We start from the raw sequence: 24795 nt of genomic DNA, 5'->3' as shown, positions 1-24795 counted from the left end.
CTCATTTTCGATGTTAGTGTAATCTTGGTTCTACAAGAGAATTATCAAAACAAACCTTAATAAAATAGTGAAAGTTTCAAAAAATTATCCCATTAGACCCAAGTGTATATTTAAACTAATTCACTTCAGTCTGGTAGATTAAGCTCACAAGTGGACACTGGCAGATTCTTCATGTAACGTGAGGTTGTTAAAGGAGGATATTGTGTCCTGTCTCAACTAATGTAGAAAGGAAATGTCTAATGAAGTTCAATACCACATTGGCAGAGAGTCTTACATTAAAACTAGGCTACTGGAGGTAACTGGTGATGTCAGACCAAGCATGTAGAGTAGTAGTTTGCAGAGACTGAGAGCTAAGCGGCATATGTTTCTGGTGTCCAGAGAGAAGAGGTCTTCAGAGAACCAACAGGAGGTGTAGGGGTCTGTGAGGAGGTGTAGGTTTCTGTGAGGATGTATAGGGGGTCTTTGAGGAGGTGAAGGGGATCTGGCAGATACTTCCCCAAGAGAAATGAAGACGTGTCAGTTTAAAATGCTTGTTCTCAAATAGTCCATGAACTTTAGTCATGATGGACAAACCTGGAAAACAATCCCAATGCCCATCAGAATTGTGGGTGAATGAGCAGAATAGTGTGTTAATAAAGCAGCTAGACCTCAGTGATAGGAAAGAATGCATTTACACGCGAAACACCAACTCTGCTCCAAAGGCATTATGATAAGCGAAAGAAGCCAGGTAGAAAAGATGTCATACTATGTGATTTCATTTGTATGAAGTTCTTTTGAACTTACAAGTATAGAGATCACTTTAGAGGTTCCAGGGCATGAGGAAACAGATTGAATTTAATGAAGTAAAAGATGATTTTTGAGGATCGGAAAAAAATTTTGTTTACAGGAATTGTGTTGTATGATATTGCTTGGTCCCTTCCAAGAAACTCACTGAAGTGTGTACTTAGTATATAAAAGTATATAAAAGAAGCGCAAAAATTATGACCCTCAGTCAGAACACAGCCAGTCAGCAGAAACAAGATACTGACATGACAGAGGTGGAAAAACTAGCAGCCAGGCTTTAAAAGAGCTATTGTCAATGGGAGAACCTTCACTTATGTATTTTTACTTTGCAAAGAAAAGAGGTTTCTGTAGCTCGTGGTTCTGGGTCAAGAGCATACCCCTGGCATTGCTTAGGAGTGGTGCTGGCATAGAGTTTCATGATGATATGGTATTTGGCATCATGGCCCATGTATGAGAGAGGGAAAGAGAGAGAGGGAGGAAGGGAGGTAGGGAGGGAGGTAGGGAGGGAGGACTGAGTACCTTGAGAAGGGGAGCACAAGGGACTCAGGGCTCAAGCTGCAGATCACTGCTTGTATCATAATCAGCGCAGAGTATGTAATTACATAGAGAAAACACAAAGAATCCAGAAGCTGGAGAATAAACATAAAGGAAAGCACGATGATCCACCTTGTAAGCAAATGATGATAAGCAGTGACCAAGGGACAATGCTGAAAATAAGGCAGGAACACATGGCCGTAAATCTGACATCTTATGTGTCAGATTTATAAACTTCCAAAAACTCCCTCAAGATGAGACAGATACTTGAACAGGTGTATCTATTAAAGGGCTAGGTCTATCTGTTTAAGGAACTGAAGTCCTAATTAAAAACCCCTTTTAAAAAGACAAGGCTCCTATGTGTTCACCAGTGAATTCAATAAACATTAAAGAAGAAATGGAGCCAAATCCAAGTTTTTCAGAAGTAGGAGCAGAGGATGATTTTTATTTTACAGAGTTCCTTTACCTTGGCCGTGTATGAAGCCTGACAGAGGAGAGGGACCTGCAGGACAGCAGGTCTTGTGAACGCAGAGGCAAAATCTCCTCTGAGACAGCGAGCAACCTGAATACAGCAATATATAAATGGGTAGCACAGAACGACAAATGCGGGTTTGATTACATTGATGTAATAATGGAGACTAGTCCAGTATGTGAAAAATCAGCTGATGTAAATCACCACACCAATGGATTAATACTACAAAAGCATACGATCACCACTGACGTAGCAAAAGCATTTGGCAACATTTTACATCCATTCATAATAAAGTATTTCAGTAAAATAGGAACAAGAGGGAGTTTCTAAAGTCTGATAAAATTATCTCTCAAGTAGGAGAGGACCAATCCCTATAATTTGTTTCCTGACTCCCACAATATGTATGTTTGTGTACATATATACGGAGAAGTAGAAGAAAATATACACATATTTATATTTTGTATTTGTATATTTCCTTCTACTTCTCCATATATATGAACACAAACATATACAAATATATGTTTATATGTATACATTTATACTTATATGTATATAATAGAGAAATAACTCAGTTCCTACTGATCCTAACTATTGTGACTAAGAAAGAAAAGTAAAAGGAGCACAGATTGGATAGGTGGAAGTAAAATAATCATTATAAACAACAGAGGTAGAAAATCCTAAGGACCAATGTAAATGCCATAGAACTACTAAATATACAAAAGTCACCAGATACAAGACTTCTGGACAAAAGTCAATGTATTGACATATTAAGATGAAGCCAGAATTGAAATGTTTAAGAAGAATCATTATAAACAGCAACAACATATCTGCAAAATTTATACAATAAACACCATGAAGCAAGGATGGGAGATCTTGAGGAATAAATACATGCAGTCATGATATGCCGAGCTTACACATGAATTAAAAGGCCAAAATAAGAAGTATGAAATATTTTCATAAATTAATCTGTAGATTTACTTACTAGAAATATCTCAATTTGAAAACTGAAACACTAAAACCACTAGAAGAAACCATGGGCAAACCCTAAAAGATAGGGGTGCATGAGAGGACTTTCTGAGCAGGGCTCCACTTGGCAAGCAATTAAGGTCAACCATGGACAAGTGGGACGTCACATAACTGAAAATCTTCTGCTAAGGAAGCCATCAACCAAATGAAGAAGAACCTCACAGAATTGGAGATGATTTTTGTTGGATACACATCTGACAGGGGATTGATTCCCAGAATATGCAGAGAACTCAAAACTCAGAGTCAAGTAAACAAATGATTCAACTCAAAAAATGGCTAGAGATCTGGACTCAGTTCTCAGTGGAAGAAACAGAAGTGGCTAAGAAATACCTCAAAAGTGTTTACCATTTTTTAAAATTGATTTTATTAAGCTATACATTTTTCTCTGCTCCTCTCCCTTCCTCTCTCCTCCCCTTCAACCCTCTCCCATGATCCCCATGCTCCCATTTTACTCAGGAGATCTTGTCTTTTTCTACTTCCCATGTAGACTAGATCCATGTATATCTCTCTTAAGGTCCTCATTATTGTCTAGGTTCTCCGGGATTGTGATTTGTAGGCTGATTTTCTTTGTTTTATGTCTAAAAACCTCTTATGAGTGAGTATATAAGATAATTGTCTTTCTGGGTCTGGGTTACCTCACTCAATATGATGTTTTCTAGATTCATCTATTTGCCTGCAAATTTCAAGATGTCATTATTCTTTCTGCTGTGTAGTTTCCGTTGTGTAAATGTATCACATTTTCCTTTCTATTCTATAGTCGAGGGGCATTTAGGTTATTTCCAGATTTTGGCTATGACAAACAATGGTGCTATGAACATAGTGGAGCACATGTCCTTGTGGCACAATTGAGCATTCTTTGGAATACCCAAAAGTGATATTGCTGGGCCTTGAGGTAGGTTGTTTCTTAATTTTCTGAGAAATCACCATACTGACATCCAAAGGGGCTGTACCAGCTGCACTCCCACCAGCAATGCAGAAGTGTTCCCTTTACCCAACAACCTCTCCAGCATAAGTTGTCATCAGTGTTTTTGATCTTGGCCATTCTTACAGGTGTAAGATAAAGTCTCAAAGTTGTTTTGATTTGCATTTCTCTGATGGCTAAGGATGTTGAGCATTTCCTTAAGTGTCTTTCAGTCATTTTTGATTCCTCTGTTGAGAGTTCTCTGTTGAGAGTTCTCTGTTTAGGCTTGTACTCCATTTTTTTCTTGGATTATTTGTTCTGTGATGACCAATTTCTTGAGTTTTTGTATGCTTTGAAGATCAGCCCTATGTCTGATGTGGGGTTGGTAAATATCTTTTCCCATTCTCTAGGCTGCCTTTTTGTCTTGTTGACCATGTCCTTTGCTTTACAGAAGCTTTTCAGTTTCAGGAAGTCCCATTTATTGTTTCTCTCTGTGTCTGTGCTACTGGGGTTTTTCAGGGAAATGCAAATTTTAGAATATCTTTGATATTTCACCTTATTGTAGTTAAAATGGCCAAGATTAACATAAGAACTGCCAACACACACTAGAGGGATGGAAAGAAAAAGGATCCCTTGTTCACTGTTGGTGGGAGTATAAATTAGCAAGACTGCTCTGAAAACCAGTGTGGAATGTCCTCAAAAAGCTAAGTGTAAATCTATCAGGCAGCCCATCTATGCCACTCCTTGGCATATGCCTCTGGGGACCCAACATTCTCTTCCACAGATAGTTACTTGGCAATGTTTGTAGCTGCCTTATTCACAATAGCCAGGAAATGGAAACAACTTAGATGTCATTCAACAGATGAATTAATAATGAAGATGTAGTACAAAATACAATTAAAAACCATTCGTCTAAAAAGAAAAATTAACTAATGAGATTTCCTCGTAAATGAATGGAGCTAGAAAAGATGATACTGAGTGAAGTAGCCCAGATCCAGAAAGACAAATGCTGCATTTTCTCTCCCCTTTGCAGATCCTTGTTCCAGATCCTCAGATGGGCATATATAACATGGAGTTAGCCTCAGAAAGCAGGCAGGCTTATGGCGCCTGGTGGGAGGGGAGAGGAACAGCAGGATATAGGTGATATAACAAGGGGGAACAGAATAATGCGGAAGGGCTCCACCTGGAGAGGGGGAAGGAGAAGATGGAGGTCAACACAGGAGGAGGAAGGACAAATAACACCAGTGTGGATTGACAAAGTTTCAAGGAATCAGATAATTTTGTATTTACCTAAAATTATACATAATAAATATAAGTAATACACAGAGAGAGAGAGAGAGACACACACACACACTTTAACGTAAATTAGGACACTTGGGCTGACAATTCTCACAAGAACCAAGAAACCACCTTTTAAAGGGTTGGTAAAGGTAGTCCAAGGGACTCCTCAAACAAGATAAATCATTAATGTGGCCCTTGGTTGCCTCTCAGGGGTTGAACGTGGGTCCCTGTTTCTGAAGACACTATATCCTTATAGGCCATATGACTCAAAGGACTGAAGTTGGATCTGACCTGAAAGCCTCTTTCCTGCGGTCTAGCTTCCATAGCTCCAGAAAATACCATGCAAGCTGCCAAGGGAGGAAAGCACTAAACAGTCCCACCCAGCTACCCTTATAAACTGAGACAACAGCAGCGTGGCAAGGTATTCGTAAAGGGACAAGAAAAGTGTCCCTCACATGTCAGTGGTAACCCACAGCCCTTCAATTAGGCTTAAGGCCCACTCTGACCTCTATCCATGTACACAATGCACACACACATGCACACACAAATGCATGCACAGAGGTGGAAAGTGGATGGCGGGAATACAGAGAAACTTTGAGATGTAAAAAGAGCTCACATGTAAAAAACATGTGAGCGGCTAACCAGTGATGTCTTCTGTCCACTCTACTGAGCTGACAAGGTGCTGAGTTAGAGATGCTGGTGGTTCACCACAGAAAGCCATGATGGAGTCTTGGACCAGAAGACTTCCAGTGTAAGTAGGAAGATGTGTCATATAGTGGTACATTCTGAAGCTAGGAGCCGACAGGGTTTCCAGCTCAGTCAAAGGCAGGGCTGGGGGAAAGAGAAAACCGAGCAACAGAAGACTGGAATTGCCACTTTCTGAGACAGAGGAGGGGTGTGTGAAGACCGATGAGGAGCTCATCTGGGAGGTAAGTGTCTGTGATATGTTTAGTCTTCCAAGACAGATGTCAAGGAGGCCATTGGATCTATGAGTCTGAAGTTCAGGGCTGAGGTCTGTGCTGGAGACATCCATTTCCAAGTCGTCAGTGCTTTCTGGTGCTCGCAGACATAATTCAGGATGAGATCACCCGGCGGTGAGTAGAGATAGAGAGGAGATAGAGGCCTGGGTCTTCTTGGGCTTACAGCTGCAGGGTCATTTCCGCATACTATTGCTGTGCAAATTTTGTCCCCTTTTTACTGCTGTCAGTCAAAGTACGGTGGGGTCCACCTTCCGATGGACATCATACACATCCTCTCAGCATCTCACAAGCTCCCATTACCGTGCGTGCAGAAGCGTGGCTTCATCGGCTGCATCTAATCTGCCATTTATTAGTCTGCAGACCTTTTCCTGTTCAATGGCTGGTAAGGGCGTGCAGGAACTGGCCCTGGGCCCACAGCAAAGACACAAAGATGAGCTGCGAATTTTACACATCCTGGCTTACTGCGAGCACCTTTACTGCAGGGGTGGAGGAAACGAAGCCACAGCTCGGCAGGGAAAGCAGAGGCCGTGTGATATTCTGAGCCCGTGTGGATGGCCCAACAATGGTCCTCAACGGTCACTCCAAGATACAGTGAGAAGACACATTCCTGACCTCAGGAAAAGAAACGCTCTGCTCAGGTAGAGGTTTTTCAGAGGGGATTGGGAGATGAGATATAGTTGGTTCCACCCTGTCCAAAACCCAGGACACCTCGCCTCTCTCAACTAGAATACAAAGTGTGCCCCTGCTGTGCTGACAGATGTCAAGAGACCACTGGATCTCTGAGCCTGAAGTTCAGGGCCAAGGTCTGGGCTGGAGACATGCTTTTCCAAGTAGCCAGGGCTTTCTGGAATCACTTTCTCAGCTCCCCTCGGGCTGCCAGCTTCTAACACGCCACTGTTTCTTATCTTATGCGATCAAATCCAAAGATACTTCAAGGTTTTTTTTTCCATTTTTTTTACACTTCAAAATAGTTCTTGCTCTTTAAAACATCCCTCAGTACAGACTGCTTCTGGGTTTTTTTTAATTCAGTTTTTTTTTTATTTTGAGAATTTCTTACATAAGTACTGTATTTACATCATGTCCACCCTTCCTCCTCCCCCCCGCAACTCCTTCTGTGTGCCTCTACCCCTCTTTCTCAAGTTCACGCCCTCTCTTCCACCACTTCTGCCTACTGAGTCCACTTAGTACCACTCACGCAGGCCTGTGATTAGGGCTGACCACCTGTGACGAGGTAACCTATCAGAGGTACATCCCAGGAGAAGAGGGATCCCGCTCAGCCGCCATTGCTCACCCTTGGCTCTTTACCCAGGGTGAGGCCTTCTGACATCTTTCCCATCTATGTCGGCATGTCACCTGGTATTGTCACTGTATGGGTCTTGTTTAGTCAACAGCATCATTGAGATGCCATGGCTACAGTTTCCCTGCCCTTTCTAGGAGACAAAATTCCACAGCTGGCATCACGGTCCCCTGGCTTTTATGGTTTTTCCACCCTCTCTTTTCAGATGGCCCCTGAGCCTTTGGTGTAGGGATTGGGTCGTACTTGTATGAGTTAGCACTGGGCAGCAGTTGGTCACTTATTCTCTATACTTTGACCATTTTGGAGCTCTGTAACAGTCTCTATCTGCTGAAAAAAAAAGAAGCTTTTCTTTGAAGAACTACACTCAAAATCTGAGTATAATGATAAGTGTTTAGATAGAATATAGCTAAAACCTAGGCTGCATTAGGGACGTGGTAGCATCAGGCTCCCCTCCCAGGTCTATGATCTCTCTATCCATGGGTTCTTGTTAGGTTTATAGTACCAGGCATGAATCCCCCCCCTGCTGAGCAGGGCTTTAAGGCCAATTAGGAGAATGCTGGTTCCCCTTTAAATGTGTGTTTCAAGTGCACTCCTGGGAGGATCTCGCTGTTCTGGTGGCTGTGGTTCATAGGCAGCACAGTTGGGTAGGGTGGTTCATTGCTTTTTCTCCTACGGCAGCTTGCACAATACCTTGGGGTGAAAACTAGTCCCCAGGGACTCTAGGCAAACTCCAGTTCAGCACCTCAAAGCCTTGTGTCCAAATGCATGGCTGCTTCACCAAGCATCATACCAACAGAATAAATATCATTCTTAGAGGTCAAGTGATACTCTGTACTCTGTTAGTAAAATTTCATTGTTGCTCTTGGTGTCGTTGCTTTTTAATGGTGACTTTCGCATTGATTGGAACAAGCCTTGTGTAAATAAGTCTTCTCCCAAGATCAGACTGTTCTACCCAACTGAAACACTACTCCAACCAAACACTGATGCTCAACACCTTTTCCTAAGCAGAATGATGATTGCCGTGTTAACATTATCATTTCAAAGATTCTCTCTCTCTCTCTCCCTATCTCTCTGAAGGGACTGCTACTGCAATTTGTTGACTGACTTTTCAACTACTTAGTTTCTTATCCTTTCATAAGACATGTACAGTTCCAAGGGGTTGGCATGGGGGTTCTGCTTTTCTTGATGGCATTGTACTTCTGAGTTTCTGACTCTGACTTTTGAGTGTCTGATCCATTTTGCTTGAGCTGACGAACCTTTAGGGACTCTTTCAAATGGAGGCGTCTGCCCTCCTCCCCTTCTAAAAGGTTGTGGGACATGGCAGTGTTTGGAACTCTGCGTCTACCCCTGTGGCTCAGTTCTGGTCTTTAAGTCTGAAGGCTGTAGATACAATGTTCTTCCATGCTGACTCAGCATGTCACCTACTGAAATTTGGTCCATCCATCTGGACAAATGAGGACAAGGAACTTCACTGCCTCTAAGATGACTCCCAGGTCAAATGACCAGCTACTCTGATTTAACATTGTCCAGCACTTCACGCTGTTTCCCAGGGAAGGTGAAGTAAAAAGGAAATGGATTGGCTTAAAAATATTGCTAGGGCATTGCCAGCCCTGGTTCTTAGAAAGAATGATGCCCTGATGCCTTAAGCTGTTCACTGTGGGCAACAAAATAGCTTTTATTCCTGGCCATCTAGTATGGCACTGATTAAGTACAGCCTTGGAAAACAGCTAAAAACCTTTCTGTGCTCAGTGGTTTATTTAAGGAATCTTGGTCAGATGCCTGAATAAGGCTCTGATAGGGTAGCTGGGGAGAGGGTCTGTTTCCTTGTACCTGCGTGCAGCTGTGTGGATGTGTGGTTTGTATAGACATAGAGATGGAGGAACCTTGTTTCTGAAAGACTCCAGATCACTCAGGTAGTGAGGTCTTTCCTGTGTTCCCTAGGGCCATGAGCCAAGGCCCAGTGTCCTTGTGTCCTCTCCCTAGGAAAAACCAGTGCTAGGCAATTCAACCTCACACTATAAAACACATCCTCGTGGACTCTTCATGTAAAGGAGTGCTTGCTGCATCGCCCTAAGGACTGGGAGTGTGTTTATTGTGAAATCTGAAAAGCTCAGATTCCAACCTACTCCATTAAAGTCCATTCCAGAGTCTTTGACTAGCTAGATGCCTCTGGCTGCTCAGGAAGGGGCTTCAACAATGTCTGCTACACTGTATCTCCTTGACGCTCTTTCCTGGAGGTGCTTCACTGATAATGCTCCTGGGACAAAGAGCGAAAGCTGGTAGTCTACAGTCCCATGTGAGCCACCTCAGGGGACCATATTTTGAGTCTGAGTTACAATACTGAACTGATTCTGAAGGCACGATGCAGGTGAGGATAGCTGCACCATATTAGAGGAAGATTCCACCTCTGATTCTGCTTTTGTTAGGGGTGTACTGCCTCTCAGGTGTTCCTACATCCATTTGCCAAGGATAACCCATGTTCTGGGTTGCTCTGGGAAGGAAATCTAGGAGATTAGGCTACGGGCTTGTCTGATGTTTTCTGAAGAGGCTTTTCACCTTCTCTCCAAAGCTGTATGAGACAGAGGCTAAAGATTCTAGCAACATCTCGAGAAGCAACTTTCCACCCAAGGTCCAAAGTTCTCCCTACAGAGTGCTCACTTCAACTCTGCTTCTGCCGTGAATGCAACTCTTAATCCGGTTGTAACTGCCTCGCCCTAAATCCAAGAAGACAACCACAAAGCTCCCAAGCAACGATGACAACTTAATGGGGTAGGTATTGCTACGTAAGCATCTCTGTAAGCAAAGCAAAGCTTTGAACTTTAAAGCATCTCGGCTAATTGTAGAACCTGGGTTTTATGGCCTATCATTTCTCCAGCTTTCTAAGAACGTAATACACATTTCAAAGCCGCTGATGAGCAGGAAGTGTTCACCTCAGTGTCTTAAGTGAATATCTACATATCTAACGGCGGTACTATTTTATTCATAAGGTTGTAGCTGCTCTACGTCTTGACTTGAGCTTCATATTTAAAAGTACTTTAACAACAAACGATGAGATTGGCGCAGACCTACAAGAGCCAAGGCCCAAGATGCAAGGGTTACCAGGACACAGAAGCAGTAAAAACAAAACCCGACTCGCCAACCTTCCCTAGACCAACGCTGAAGGAGCCATGAAAAGAGGTTTGTGATGAACACCCGGGGACCCGACCAAGAGGCCCAATTTCTTTTTCAACAAGTCATCAAAAATACTGTATGAGCCAATTACATAAACACTGGAATTTCCCAACATCTGATTTCAATAGCAGAGGAGCAGCCCAGGTTCACGATGGAGATTTCTCAATAGGCAGCGCCGTTTTCCAGGTAATTAAAACTGTTTGTACAGGAGGGAGATTTATCTTCTGAAACCATTTTAGCACGAGTGCCCTCCTGAGTGGTATCAGTTGACATACTGCATAATCTAGAACAGACTAATTGCTGCGTGATTTCTAATTTTTTCTGCAGCCATGTAAATGAGCTGAAGTCTGCACAGGTGGAGCCCATTAGAGTGAATGATTTTCCTCTCATGTTGTTATCTTCATTTGCCGTTGTCTTATCAACTCCGAGTAGGAAATCCGCTGTCATGAAAAGCAGGCGAGGGAACAATGTCTGGCTGGAGAAGTCTTGTTTCATTATTTTTTAATTTATATGGCCTTACCTGCTCAATGCACCCTTTTCTGATTAGCATGCGAGGCAGCCAATAACTCGGTTTTATTCAAATAAGGAGGCAGGGCTTTAATTTAAACTAAAAAAAAAATCATCTCCATTTCTTATCGGGGAACAAGGATTCAGGATTCAATAATACATGAATTTAATAATGCATGCTGGTAGACTTCACAGGTACTAAATAGCAATACCAGAGCGAGCTAGTGTTCTCTGTAGGTGGCCATCTGAAAGCCCCAATCTGGTTTATCCACAGCCCCTCCCGCCAGCTCTTCCATTATTTCCTTTCAGTAAAGGAGCTATGCCGTTTGCCATATTCCTCTGACGCTGCCAAGAGCCCAAATCACAGGACGCATCTTCACTTTACGAGCGTGTTTAATAGCTGTTAAGCTGCTGGACTTTAGCCTTTGCAAGAATTCCCAAATTGGACTCGTGGGAGATTTGAAAGGATTGGGAGGGAACGAATGGAGAAAGCAAAGGAAGGAACTGTATTCCCGACCACTAATTGCCTTCTCCACCGAGGTCTCTGTCCACTGGCTCTTTTCGGTGAGCTAAGAGTCTAGATTTGCAATGCGCAGGGCCATGGACTCTTTTTATAACTCTATTTGTGTTTCAAGCTCCCAGATGCCTGAACCTGGCACTCCTGTGATGGTCAGTATTCAGCATTCAATATTCTTTCTTTTTATTATTTGTGGGATTCTTTTTGCCAATGGCTATCCAGCAGATGGCTGGTCTGTTGTGTTGTCTTGAGAGCACAGTGTGTGTTGAATTTCAGGGGCCCAGATGGATTTTCTGAGGGGTCCACCCCCCTGGAAAGCCAAGGGAATCAGACGTACATTGCTTTACGTCATTCTCGTATTTGTTTTTCCTCTTATTTAATTTAGAAAATTAGATAAAGCTGATCCACTTCATCTTCTTTCATCTAAACATAAAGGGTTATGCTTTTTTTTTTAACAAAACAAATTTGGACGGGCTAGAGAGATGGGTCAGCAGTTAAGAACACTTACTTAGTGCTCTTGCGGAGGATCCGAGTTCAATTCTCAGCACTTCTGTTTGGAGGCTTTACAATCACCTGTAAGCCTAGCTCCAGTCATCCAGGGCATCTGCATGCCTGCAAACATACCCATACATGTACATATAATTTAAAATAATAAAAACAAATAATCTAAAAATAAGTTTGGAATGTTTGTTTAGGAGAGATTAAATTATACCTATGGACTCTTGTCAGCACAAGTTCATGAGAAAAAGTACATTGTAATGATTAATCCAAATTTGGGAAGGATTATTTATCTATTTTTTGTATTATACTGACTATTTTTCAATTAATACTAATGGGTGCTGTCTGGCCTTTGTGAGTTTATGAAACCAATGTGTACCGTGTATAGTAACGACATGGCTCAATTCCATTTGGCTCTAGTACCAAGGAATTCTTAGTTGCCAGTTGATTGTGCAGCTAGCGGCTGATGGCTTCAACATTTGAAGTCTGTCTCCAGTGGCCCAGAGAGCAGAATAAGCTGGGCAGGGAAAGGTCCAGTCCAAGTAACTCTCGGCATTCTTAAAACACAGTTTATCTTTCATTAGAGTTTATTGGTCAGTGAGCATGCGGTGGAAAGGATTTTTTTGGCTGGGCGGTGGTTGTGCATAATTTTAATCCAGGGCCCGGGAGGCAAGATGCAGGTGGATCTTCTTGAGTTTGAGGCCAGCCTGGTCTATGGAGCTAGTTTCAGGACAGCTAGGACTCTTACACAGAGAAACCTTGTCTAGAAAAACAAAACAAAACAAAAAAACAACAAAGTTTCTGAAGGGAAACTATTGTACGTTTCCTTTTATGTCTGTAATTTTCAACCCAAAAGGCTTTCAGGTGGGTTAAAACTACACATGCTTAACACATACCCAGGTAACAAGCAAAAGGAACTAGTGAAAACACAAATTATGCCGTTAAAATATGACATTGATCTAGTAAGGTGAGCATCCAAACTGCCTAGGCTCCCCCAAAGCCAGTACATGCAGTAGGATCAAAAACCCACTGCCATTGTTCTTGAGTTCTCAGTATTCCTCATTGTCCGCTATGTCAGAGAATTGGGGGGAGGAGGGGGGGGACAAATATGATCAAAATACACTGTACATCTGTATGAAATTATCAAAGAATAAAAACATATTAAAAACAAAAAAAATATGACATTGATAATTATCACTAAGCTTGCAGGATTCTGAAAGTTGAACATAGTTCATGTAAATAGTTAAGAAAATACAGTTCAAAATATTACTTTTTTCTTTCTTTCTGGTGTTTGGCCTGTTTCTTTCACATGGGTGAATTACAAAGGGCAATGAGAGGTGATATTGTGACAGGACATGGTCATCTCTAAAGCTCACACAGTAATTAACACACACATGCATATCTCACGTTTTTAGATTTCTGATTTTGTGTTGGGGTGAATCCCTAGCTATCACAGGGCACATGTGGTCCATGGGCCACAGGCTGGGTGCACAGGTAACACGCAGAGATCAGCTCTGATCCCTAATGGCATTGTCCATGATGATCTTACAGAAAGTCACAGAAAAGATTTCACCCTCAAAAGGACATTGCTGCTTGGCTTACCTCCACCTAAGAAGGTTGTACCCTGGGAATTTTTCCCAGGGGTCAAAACGGGATGTCCAATTCATTAGCCCGCAACACTAATCCAGATTCCTCAGCTACAGAAACATGCCTTGCGGGTGGTTGCTGAAGGTATAGTGTTTTTCTTTATATTTAACGTTAATCCAGCTCAGTATCACTAGCAAATCCTCTTGAAATATGTGCATAGAAGGCCAGGCCAGTATTTTGACATTCCTGGCTGGGAACTATGCCATTAACACCTTCAATTAATCTCCATGCAAGGTCATTTGGCAGCCCAGTTTCAGGACCATATGTTAAGATGTTATTAGCTCTCCTGTAAAGGAGATGTTGGGCCATTTACAACTAGAAACAGATGCCCACCAATGAGATCAGGAGGGAGCAGTTGCCTTAGTTACGGCGTCTCGCATCTCACCTGTAACGGAGATGGGGCAGGGAGCTCCCGATCTCATCACCGAGCTGGGATTTTCACAATTTTAGGTGTTTATGAAGCCATTACTATCAGACATGAGAAACAGAAGAGAGGAAAGGAGAGAGACTCATAAAAAGGAAACCAATTTCATTACAGATTCGCATCTTAGATAATTGCCCGACGTAGTTCCCAGATCATCAGAAAAATAAAACCCAAAACAACGGACGAGGTGTCTGGCAGAACCGAATTCCAGCCCATCTTCTTAGCATTCTGTATCTAGGTCATGTGGCTGTGGAAAATGCATCTAACTTCTCTGTTCTTCATTTCTTTATGCCTGGAATGTGGAAGAACAAGGCTGAGAGGGCCCGGATCTAAAGTGGGGGCATTATCAAATGAGATAATGCATGCAAAATGTATCTTAAAAATTAAATCAATTTTAAATTTAAGGTGGGCCTTATTTGTTTCTAGGAAATCACATTCTTACCTGGGTTTATTCCCTTGACAATAGTTAGAACATTTGCTCCATCTTTTATGATAATCTACTGAGATCAAAATCTCTTTGTTATATGATTATAATCTTTTGTCTGGAAGAACCTCTTCTAGGATTGTTTCTAATGCAGGACAGAATTCTTCTGATGCTACGGAAGGGTCTGGCATGCAAGGGAACCATTCCCAAACTCTCCACGAGATGGAAACTGGCTTTCCTTGCCCTTACACCCGATGCTCAATTTTACTGTATTGGACTTTCTTCCAGCCCTTGAGAGGATCTGCTCTCAAATGTTAGTTAGGGTGTGTCTGAAAGCATTCTAAGTGAACCCTTTCGATTCTTACATCTATCTCCAGCAGATCTGGAGTGGGCCCCAAACTTTCAAAACCTAATGAGTTCCAAAGATGATGGTCTTGGTGGCTTAGGAGACCATGCTTTCAGACCAGCGGTTCTCAACCTTCCTAACGCTGCAACCCTTTAATGCAGTCCACATGTTGTGGTGACCCGCCCCCCACATACATAAAATTATTTCATTGATACTTCATAACTAATTTTGCTACTTTTATGAATTGTAATGTAAATATCTGATAGGCAAGATATCTGATATGCGACCCCTGTGAAGGGGTCATTCGACCCCTGAAGGGGTCATGACCTACAGGCTGAGAACTGCTGTTTTAGATAGTTATTTAATTGAAAAACATCAGAAGAGACTGAAAATTCCAAATATTTGTCTTAGTGATAAATATCTGAGGATATGCAAAAGATAATTACCACTTCACATTGGATATGTTTATCATATTATCGCGCTGGACCATAGGACTGTGGACACATATTATGTATCAGGGTTTTTTAAAAGCAAAAATATAACTCTTGCTATTCACTCCCACTGGGTGAGAATGAGGTTGGGCAGCGGTGATTGCCAGGTGTCTCTGATTTTAAAGTTTCCGGGATAATCTCTGGGCTTTTCCCCATCTCTATGATGTTGAACACAACTTCGCTTTTACAGATTGTGTTAACTGTGCTTCTGCACGGCCTTTATGTCATAAAACTTCTGTGTGCCCATCCCAAATCAGTGGAAGGTAAAGCTGCTAGACAGGACTTCTAAGATTTTCCTTCTGCCTCTGATATTCTAGAAACATCTTGTTACTCAGCGGCCCCAAAGAGTCTTAAATCTCTTTACATCCTGGTATTGCGCAGAGGCTATTAAATACTACAGACATGTCAAAACCCACGATGTTCCTCCAGTTCAAGAGTGGCTCAAGAGTCCATAAAGAAGGTTCCAGAATCCTCAGCATCGTGCGCCATTTCGATAACTTGGACATGACTAGTTGCTGATGGAGTAGGAACGGCTTGTATCCAGGCGTCAGGAGAGTCCTGTGCTTTTAGGTTTTCAGTAGACTAAGCTGGCCTCTCCCCTAGCACTTGGAACTTAATTAAACATTTACTGCTTTGGGATATGTATGGGGGTATTCATTACATTTGTCATCAGGAGCGGAAAAAAGATTCCTTTAGAATCATGAGTCCCACAGACTCACAGAGCGACAGAGAGAGGGACGAGTTGAATGAGCCTAGAGAGAATGGGTGTAGACGGCCAGCAGGCCGGCTTTAGGTGTCGTCTGGAACACAGGCTGGGCGTCTGCAACCCTCATTGCCCTTCTCAGAGAAAACTGGGGGTAGTGTGAATATTGGACCCTCATCAGATCACGGTCAATACGGTTGTTGTTGGTATCATTGCTCATCGGTTCCTGGTGCCGAGAACTGCAAATACACCGTGTTGTTTTCCAGATGCGTTCCCACCTGCTGTCTAGATTTGTCTCCACAGCACCTGATGTAGACTTCTCTCCCAGAAAAAGAAACAGGGGTTCCCTGATGGAGGAAGGTCATTGGCTAATAAAGGAACTGCCTTGGCCCATGTTATTGGTTAGGACATAGGTAGGTGGAGTAAACAGAACAAAATGCCGGGAGGAAGAGGAAGTGAGGTCAGACTCGACAGCTCTCCGCTGGGGAGCAGACGCTTCATAGAGAGATGCCATGCCCCGCTCCCGGGCAGACACACGTGATGAAGCTCCGACCCAGGATGGACTTAGGCTAGAATCTTCCCGGTAAGACTGGTGCTATACAGATGATAAGAAATGGGCTAGTCCAGGTGCGAGAGTTAGCCTAGAAGGGGCTAGGTAGAAATGAGCCAAGCAGTGATTAAATGAATACAGTGTCTGTGTAATTATTTCGGGGCATAAGCTAGCCGAGCCAGGCGGCTGGGGTGTTGGGGACGCAGCCCCGCCGCTCCCATATTACTACAGTTCCCAGTGAGGAAATATTCTTCCTGTGGTGTCTCAGGTACCGACGTATAATTTGCACCGGGGTGACTCCGGCTTTAAGGATCCTCTTGTGGAAGCGACTAGCAGTTGACAAACTACCTTCTCTTTAAGAACGTGGCATCTTCTTCTCTTCTGCTGTCTGCATCGGCATGTGAAGCTGGTGGTCACACACATTTTGCAATTCCTCCCTCAGACAGGCTTCTTGGATCTCTGGCCTCATTTCTTTTGGACTAGGGCCCCAGTGTCCTCGGGCTGTACCATGCTGTGGCAGCCTTCTCAGGTTCCCTGGTCAGTCTGGCTGAACCTGGTCGGATAGACAGCTGCTGAGCAGAGGTGAAGTTTCTCTTCATCCCTGGTGCTGAGGAGCAGGAATCAATTAACATTTAGGACAGGAAAATAGATCTGGATTGCTGAGGCAGGACTTGCTTCTATAGCTAAGAAAAGGAGCCCTGAGAACGAACTACCGTGCCCATGGCTCAGGAGGTTGCAGGGTTTGAGAAAACAATTCCTAATGACCAAGGCTGGGGTGTTTTGTGGCAGGTCTCACCAATGCAGAGTGCCATTCTGGATCCTGGGCATTGTTTGTGAGGTTTTAAGAAGATTTGGAAGAGAAAATGAAAAGGGGGGGTCCACTTGACTGTTAGGGTGATAGATTTAAAAAACACAAGAGGATGTCCCTTTCTGTTCTCACAGAGAGCTTCCTCTCCACCTAGAAAGCAAAAGGGAAACCGATGTAGAAACAACTGGGGTTGTTTTGAGGGTCACGAAGAACGACCTGGGACTGTGTCTTAAAACTTAAGTTAGCATGAGTCATATTAGCCCTGCTAGGTAATATGAGTTGCCTCACACTCCACAGGAACCTATGAGGAACCGGCAAGGGCATGAGATTGGCAAATGCCCTCACCCATCAAGGGCCATGCTGATGTACCGACATGTTCTGCCACATGGCCGGGAGACAGATGGCACATTCGCAGCAGCAGACAAAAAATCAGAGCATCCTGGGGTCCGGGAGAGAGCATCCTGGCCTCACTCAATCCACACAGGACGGCCCTTCACTCTAAACTGCAGCCCCAATTCCCAGGCTGGAAACAAAAGGTTTTGAAAATTATTTTCAAGGGTGGAGTTTATTGTACCACATCGAAGGCCAGGCAGCTCTTTAAACAATTAAAAATGATCAAAGATAGCAATGAAAAAGAATCAAATGGCTCCTTATCAGCAAACACCAAACAGCTCTAAAACACAGTGTTAAATAAAAAGCACCTGGTGCTTGTATGCAGCGGCCTACTGTTTACATTTTCAGGAATATTACGCCAGAAACGGCTGCAGTGGTTACCTTGGAGGGGAGGCGCAGATGAGGACGGGCACAGAGAGAGGACCGCCAGCTCTCACGAGGTGTTCTTGCAGGCCTTGGGTATTTTGTTGCGTGTGTGAGCTGACTTCCAAAAGTCTGAAATAAAATTGCCCTCATCTACTCGGAGAGAAAAGTATCCTAGAAAAGAAGTGAAAAGGGCATTTATAAGGAATGGATGTTTGCCCAATCAAATATTAGCTATCTAAAACAAAACAAAAGGACAAACACTGGGTGAAAGGATGAGTTGACAGTGTGAGTCATGTGACGTGTTTGAGACACAGATGTGGGATGGTCCCAAGGAGACGATGTAGAAACAGAAGTCTACTGCAAACTGGAAGAGAACAGGCAAGTCCCCGATTCTCTCCTAGTTGTAGCGTCGCTGCTACATGGCAAGGGCTCCACAGTCTTTCTGGGTCTTAATGTCTGTGGTAGACGTGGGTAGGAGCTGTGCAGTTATGTAACCCATGTTAGCTAGCCACGCACACCACAACCCTCCACTGGGGGCTAAAAGAGATGGTTCCTTATTCCAACTAGATGCAGTACCGCCCACCAGACAGCCTCACAAAGACAGTTATCTTGCCTGTCTGTTTTAGTAAGACATTCTATCATTTCTAGCATAGAATTGTTGGAGCGGTATAGTGTGTGTGTGTGTGTGTGTGTGTGTGTGTGTGTGCGCGCGCGCATGCGCATGTATATTCACCTTGTGTGTATCAATATCAGGAAAATCCTACCAGTAAAAGGAACATCAAAGGATGAGGACGATATGAACATTCAGGATCAAAGATAAAGAGATAACATTTTTCTAGCAATCACAGCAAATATCTAACTTGCATAAGTGAAGTCAATTACTGTATTATTGCCTCCTTTGCACTGTGCACAGTAGGGATGTCGCTGCATAATGGTTTGCATGGAGAGTTAATCACTTTGATGCATTTCTGACTGATCCCAGCAAATTATGTTTTGGTTCCACTATATTAAACACAAGAGCCGGGGATTATCATTAATAAATCTAAGGCACAGCATGCATAAATCTTGAATAAATCAAATATCAATTACATAGGCAGTATCTGCTGACATCTGCTTTCATCAAATAATATATTTGAAATAGGTGTTATTCCAATTTGTTGAAGTCAAAGGGATCTTCATTCAGGGATCACAGACCCCCGGACCCCAAGCCGGGATACAGCTGAGCTTTGCTGGAGGCCACTTAGTGACGCTCCATTTTAATCGGGAAGACTTGGCTTGAGATAGTTACCCTGAGACCCAGAGGGAAAACTGTCTTGCTGTAGCAAAGACTTTCAAGAGGAAGTCATTTTATTCTAACTGAGGAAGGAAGTCCCTCAGACTGTAGATGTGGAATGACCATCACAGGACACGTGGTAATGGTCTGAGTAGGGGGTCTTTTCAAAGGGATCGATCCCTGGAGGAAGGGGTTGGTACCAAGGACTGGCATCAGGAGATGTATAAGTATGGAGGAGGGGGAAGAAGACTGGGCACCAGGCGCTGAGTGAAACTCTGGATCAGAAATATCAGCTCCTCTCAATGCCACCCCCCCCAAGTTCCCTCCTGAGGGAGATGCTAGTGTTTATGCCTGTCATCTGAAGAGAGCAGCACAGCCAAAGTCACCCCTGGCACAAATGGCTGGAGGGGATTTCAATCTGGATCCATTTAATTATGCTACTTGGGACTTGTGTGTGTTGGGGTGGAGTGAGGGGGCTGTATGTGTATGAACACAGAAAAGAAGGGCCCGAGAGTTTGACTGTGTTATAGCAGTTGCATAGCGTGCTTGAGGGCCCTGGGTTCTCTTCCCTCCTCTGCCTCTTCCCCAAAAGGGAAAGACATCAACTTATGTGCCCAGGACAGGGAATGGAAAGGAAGCGCTGGCAATACGTGTTCATTCTTTCAAAAGCACCAGCTTTCTGTAATCTCTGTCTCGGGAAGGATGGAGTGGCATCTACACTCCCGACTTTGGTGCAGGCTTCCACCAACAGGACAGACTCGTTCTCAGGGTGGTTATGTGGGACAAAGCCCTTCGCAGAACTTTCTAGGGTTGAAGTCATGTTCAAAGAGGGTGGAACTGGGTCAGGAAACATTCTCTCGGGCACTGTCTCATCGTGAGAGGTAGAAAATAATTGCATCATTGTTGCTCCCAGGCAAAGCAGGAGGGGGGACCAGAAAATTAATAAGCTGATTACCTTGAAGCCATCCTGGGGCCTCTGGCCAGGGTGGAAATGGTGCTTCGGGGGGCAGGTGGAGTAGTTCATACACTGCTTGTCCCAACCTGAGCAGGCAAGCCTTCCAAAGAACTCAGCATTAGCAGACAATTTCTTTAATCATGCTTGGCATCGAACAAAAGCAAGAAAAGCAGAACACAGGCCCCACACCTGAGCCTTCTAGGAGTGTCTTGGGTTTACACTCTAAAGCAGAGGTCGGTGAGCACCAAGGAGCCTGTGACGTGACTCAAGGAAGCATGGGGAGAAGGCTGAGTGGAAACAGCACTGATTTCATTAGGCCGCAGCTCCCCTGCATACCAAGCAAACCCACGTCAGATCTGCTTGGGCCCCTCACCACACATTCCCCCATCCCGTGCCCTGCCTTCTCTATCAGAACCTTCAGGGGGATATTGAGAACACTCCATGTCACAGATAAGTAAAACCTGCTGTGATGTCACCAAAGAAATGAACACATAGCTTCTGAGGTACAAATACATGCAATGTTACTATATGTAGGTAGAAACGGAGTTTTAACTAATTCATTCACAATTTTGTGAGCATTTTAAGTCTGCCGTTTGGATTCCTTCGCTTGGTATCTGTAAGGATTTCAGGGGTACAGAAATCATCTGGCTTCCTAACCAGCCTCCCTGAGGATCATAGGAACATCTTCAAGGATGGTTAGCTACTTGTGGACTCAAGCGGGAAAGATGGAAGCTTTCTGATGACATAAAAGGACCCTGGAGAAGTAAAATTGAATTTGGATACTTTTGAATATAGATTGTGAACAGTAAGATTGAGTTAGCTTGATACTGTCATTTATAGAAGCAGTGTTAGATACAAGTGTGTAAAATAAAACAAAATCTCAGCACTCAGAAGGCAGAAGCGGGGCAGGGGAGGGTGTCTGTGAGTATGAGGCCAGCCTGGTCTACATAGTATGTTTTAGATCAGCCAAGGCTACATAAAAGTGAGACTCTGTCTCAAAAACAACAACGACAACAAAGGAAATCTAAATGAAAGCATGTTTTCAAAATCAGTTAATATTCAAAAGTATACCCTGATATAATGTACTGAAAGCGAAAGGATTAGTAATTGGTAATATACTTTTATTCTTTCTTTCTTTCTTTCTTTCTTTCTTTCTTTCTTTCTTTCTTTCTTTCTTTCTTTCTTTCTTTCTTTCTTGCATTCAACTGTGCAGTGATTGTTAAGGACCAAGGGTGTAGAAGTGATGAGTTAGAAAGCCCATCATCGAAATAAGCATCCCAATGTGAAATCAACAGGGTGACACAAAGCCCACATGGTTCTGCACATAGGTGACAGGCAGAACCAGAGCCAGTGGAGAGTGTGTCAAGCTGGAGTCTCATCCTCAACTCCTGGTTCTGTGGTCAGCTAACTGCATGTGACCTCCGCACCTCAGCTTATAGAAATCTCAAACATCGGGGTGGGTCTGTATGGTGCCAGAATGTCAGTGACCTGGAAACCTTTCCTTAAGAGACCTACTGATTCTCACGAGACCCTGGACTATCAGCTAGTTTGAAAAGAAGGATGAAGCCACTGCCACTAATCAAGGAGGCACTGTTGGGAATGCGTTCTCGGTTGTTTACATCTGTGTCTTGTTACAGGAGTCTCCGTGTCACTAAACGTTGTTATGTCTCTATGCAACACTGAATATTTGTCTGTTTTGGAAAGGTCAGGGGATGGCTGTCCTGAAAGTCCCTTTGATCCTCTATCACCACATCCAATCAGTCTGCAAGGACCCGGGAGTGGAGAGGGTATGGCTCTGCCCCTGGGTGCGTGTTTATATCACTTTCCAAATATCCCTGCATGCACGTCTGCATTCTACCATCATTTCCTACCCATTTTATTCCGAGATCTTACTGGCGCATTTCCAGACATCCTGAGAGTAAGGGCCTTGTTGTTTCAAGACAGTCTGCACCAAAATGCACACACGGAGACTGGGTATTTGCAATGTCCATTTCCTCGGTGCTTTCCTAGGGGCATAGTTTGGTTTTAGCATTTAGCCGCAGCCTCAGTGAGCCTTCAGCACAACAGGGTCATTCAGGAATAGCTGAGTGAGTCTATCTGTGAGCTCACAGCCCTGCTGATACATGCATGGTACAGAGAAGGATTTTGCATTTCCTGCCATCCTTTTCTCTCACCTACTACTCTCTGTTTGATCTCTGTGGTGTTTCGTCTGTTTCATGGGAAGTAATTGGATGTGTGGTTTTCTAAGAAATGTTTATGTTAGAAATCCAACCCACATCCCAGCATCTCAAGAAATGGATGTAGAAGTGTCCTGGTCTCAGTTTTATTATGTAGACTGCACCTATCACTAGCCCTCCTTCTGCGTTCTACCTGATTCGGACGGAAAAGCCCTGGACGCTTTGTTTAGAGAATCAGTTGGGAACACGGAAATTATTGGTTGTTTTATTCTATCATTTGGGACGAGAACGGAGTTCTGAGTTCATAATCCTCGGGTATTTTCAAATATGGCTTAGTTTCTTCTGGGACCCATGAGAGTTAAGTAGTTTTCTAGCCACCCAGATTAAAGCCAGGGTGCCATGACTTTGGCAAGGATCTCACTGCCTCGTTTTGTTCTATGACAATGCCATCAATTAAGAGGTAGAATCCAAATAAATGGCACCTGTCCCGGCTAATCCAACAATAAATGCTATCCATATGTCCACTGCACCACTGACTCATTGAATAATGTTATTTATTGAGGTTTTCCTGAAAAAAAATGGGGAAAAAACATATGGGCTGGAGTCTCCAGTCAGCAGGCATTCTTGGGGGTACGTTCTTGTGGCTAAGCGTAGCTTGACCCAACTCCTACAAAATGTGGTCACCATTTAGTTGACATCCTTCACTCTAATGACTAAGAATGATGAACTATGAACAAAACCCACGCTCCACTTAACTTATTCATTCCAGGAGTGCTTCCAACCTCTGAGCCGAAGGACATCTGCATCAGGACCACATGCGGGACACACCTCTGAGAGACTTGCTCCCCAGGCAGGCTCTGCTTTAGACCATCCAAACCAGTCCTCCTCGAAGAAGCAGGCGTCTGAAGTCCGAAATAATTCATCACTTTCTCCACTGTAGTCACGAAAGCCTGGGGAGCCTCTTTTTTCAAGATAAGTGGATGAAACAGAGTTCATTTTTCTTTTAATTTCATAAGTATCAACTTTTTATATTTAGTCTTCTTTCCTTTTCAGAATTTCTTTGCTTTTAATTTTTATTTATACTTTTTAATCCTTTTATTGAAAGTCGGGATTTTTTTTTCATTTCCTCACATACTATATCTTGATTTTGCTGTCCCCTCCTTCTATGCCTCCCAGTTCCTCCTCAGCTCCCTCCCCACCCAGATTCACCCCCTTTCTGTCTTTCGTTAGAAAACGGTCTTCTAAGGGACAATAATAAAATGAACAAAAATGGGCACAATAGAATAGGACAAAGCAAACAAGCAGAAGGAAAAGCACCCAAGATCAGGCACAAGAAACAGATGAAGATGCAGAGACACACTCATTTGCACACTCAGGAACTCCATTAGCAACACTAAGCCAGAAGCCATGATATATACACAAAAGACTGGTAGGGTAAAAGGAGAGAATAAAAATATAAAGTTAATAAAAGTAAAAATATAATAGTGGTTTTTGTTTTTTTGTTTGTTTGTTTTTAAGGGAAAAGACAACATGAGATGAGACAGGGACCCCCAAAGATGCCACTGAGTTCATTTTTCTGCTGGCCACCTACTGCTGGGCACGCAGCCTACCTGCAAGAGTAGTTTGTTTCCTGTGGAAATACGAAGTTTCATTTTGCGAGTGGTTATAAACTGGAAATTGCTTCTGGGTTAGGGATGGGGCATCTGTCCCCTTGTCCCTTCAGCTCTACAGCACCTGCGCAGGCCCTGTGCACGCTGCCTCAGTCTCTGTGAGTTCGTATGTGCACCAGGCCTGTTGTGTCTAGAATGTCTGGTTCTCTTGGTGTCCCCCATTTCTTACCCTATTTATTCTTACTCTCTTAAGGGTTTCTTGAGTCCTGAGGGGAGGGATTTGGTGGAACCATCTGGTTTAGGGAAGAGGGTTCCAGGTTCTATCAGCATCAACCGGGCCTTAGAAAACAATTAGAAGTTTAGGCCTAAGTCAGAACAAATGAATTAAAACCTATACTTTAAAAAGGTGGTCAGGAGATCTGTGTGCACATTAAATTCAAACTTTGAGAAACCGTATTCTAAGTGCAGTACAAACACTTTTGTGTTCACTCTTTCTCTAGAGACCTCATCTGCCTCGTTGCTAGTTCTCCAAACCAAAGTGAATGAAACGATGTCAAGTGATAGGTGCATAAAATCTAAAGGTTGATGCCCTTATGACAGATTAATATGCAAATGTACTCACCTACTCGCTTATGGAAAAAAGGGAACTAAATATACCTCC

The sequence above is a fragment of the Microtus pennsylvanicus genome, chromosome 12, assembly GCF_037038515.1.
Source record: "Microtus pennsylvanicus isolate mMicPen1 chromosome 12, mMicPen1.hap1, whole genome shotgun sequence".
Lineage (NCBI taxonomy): Eukaryota > Metazoa > Chordata > Mammalia > Rodentia > Cricetidae > Microtus > Microtus pennsylvanicus.
This window is presented reverse-complemented; position numbering follows the sequence as displayed.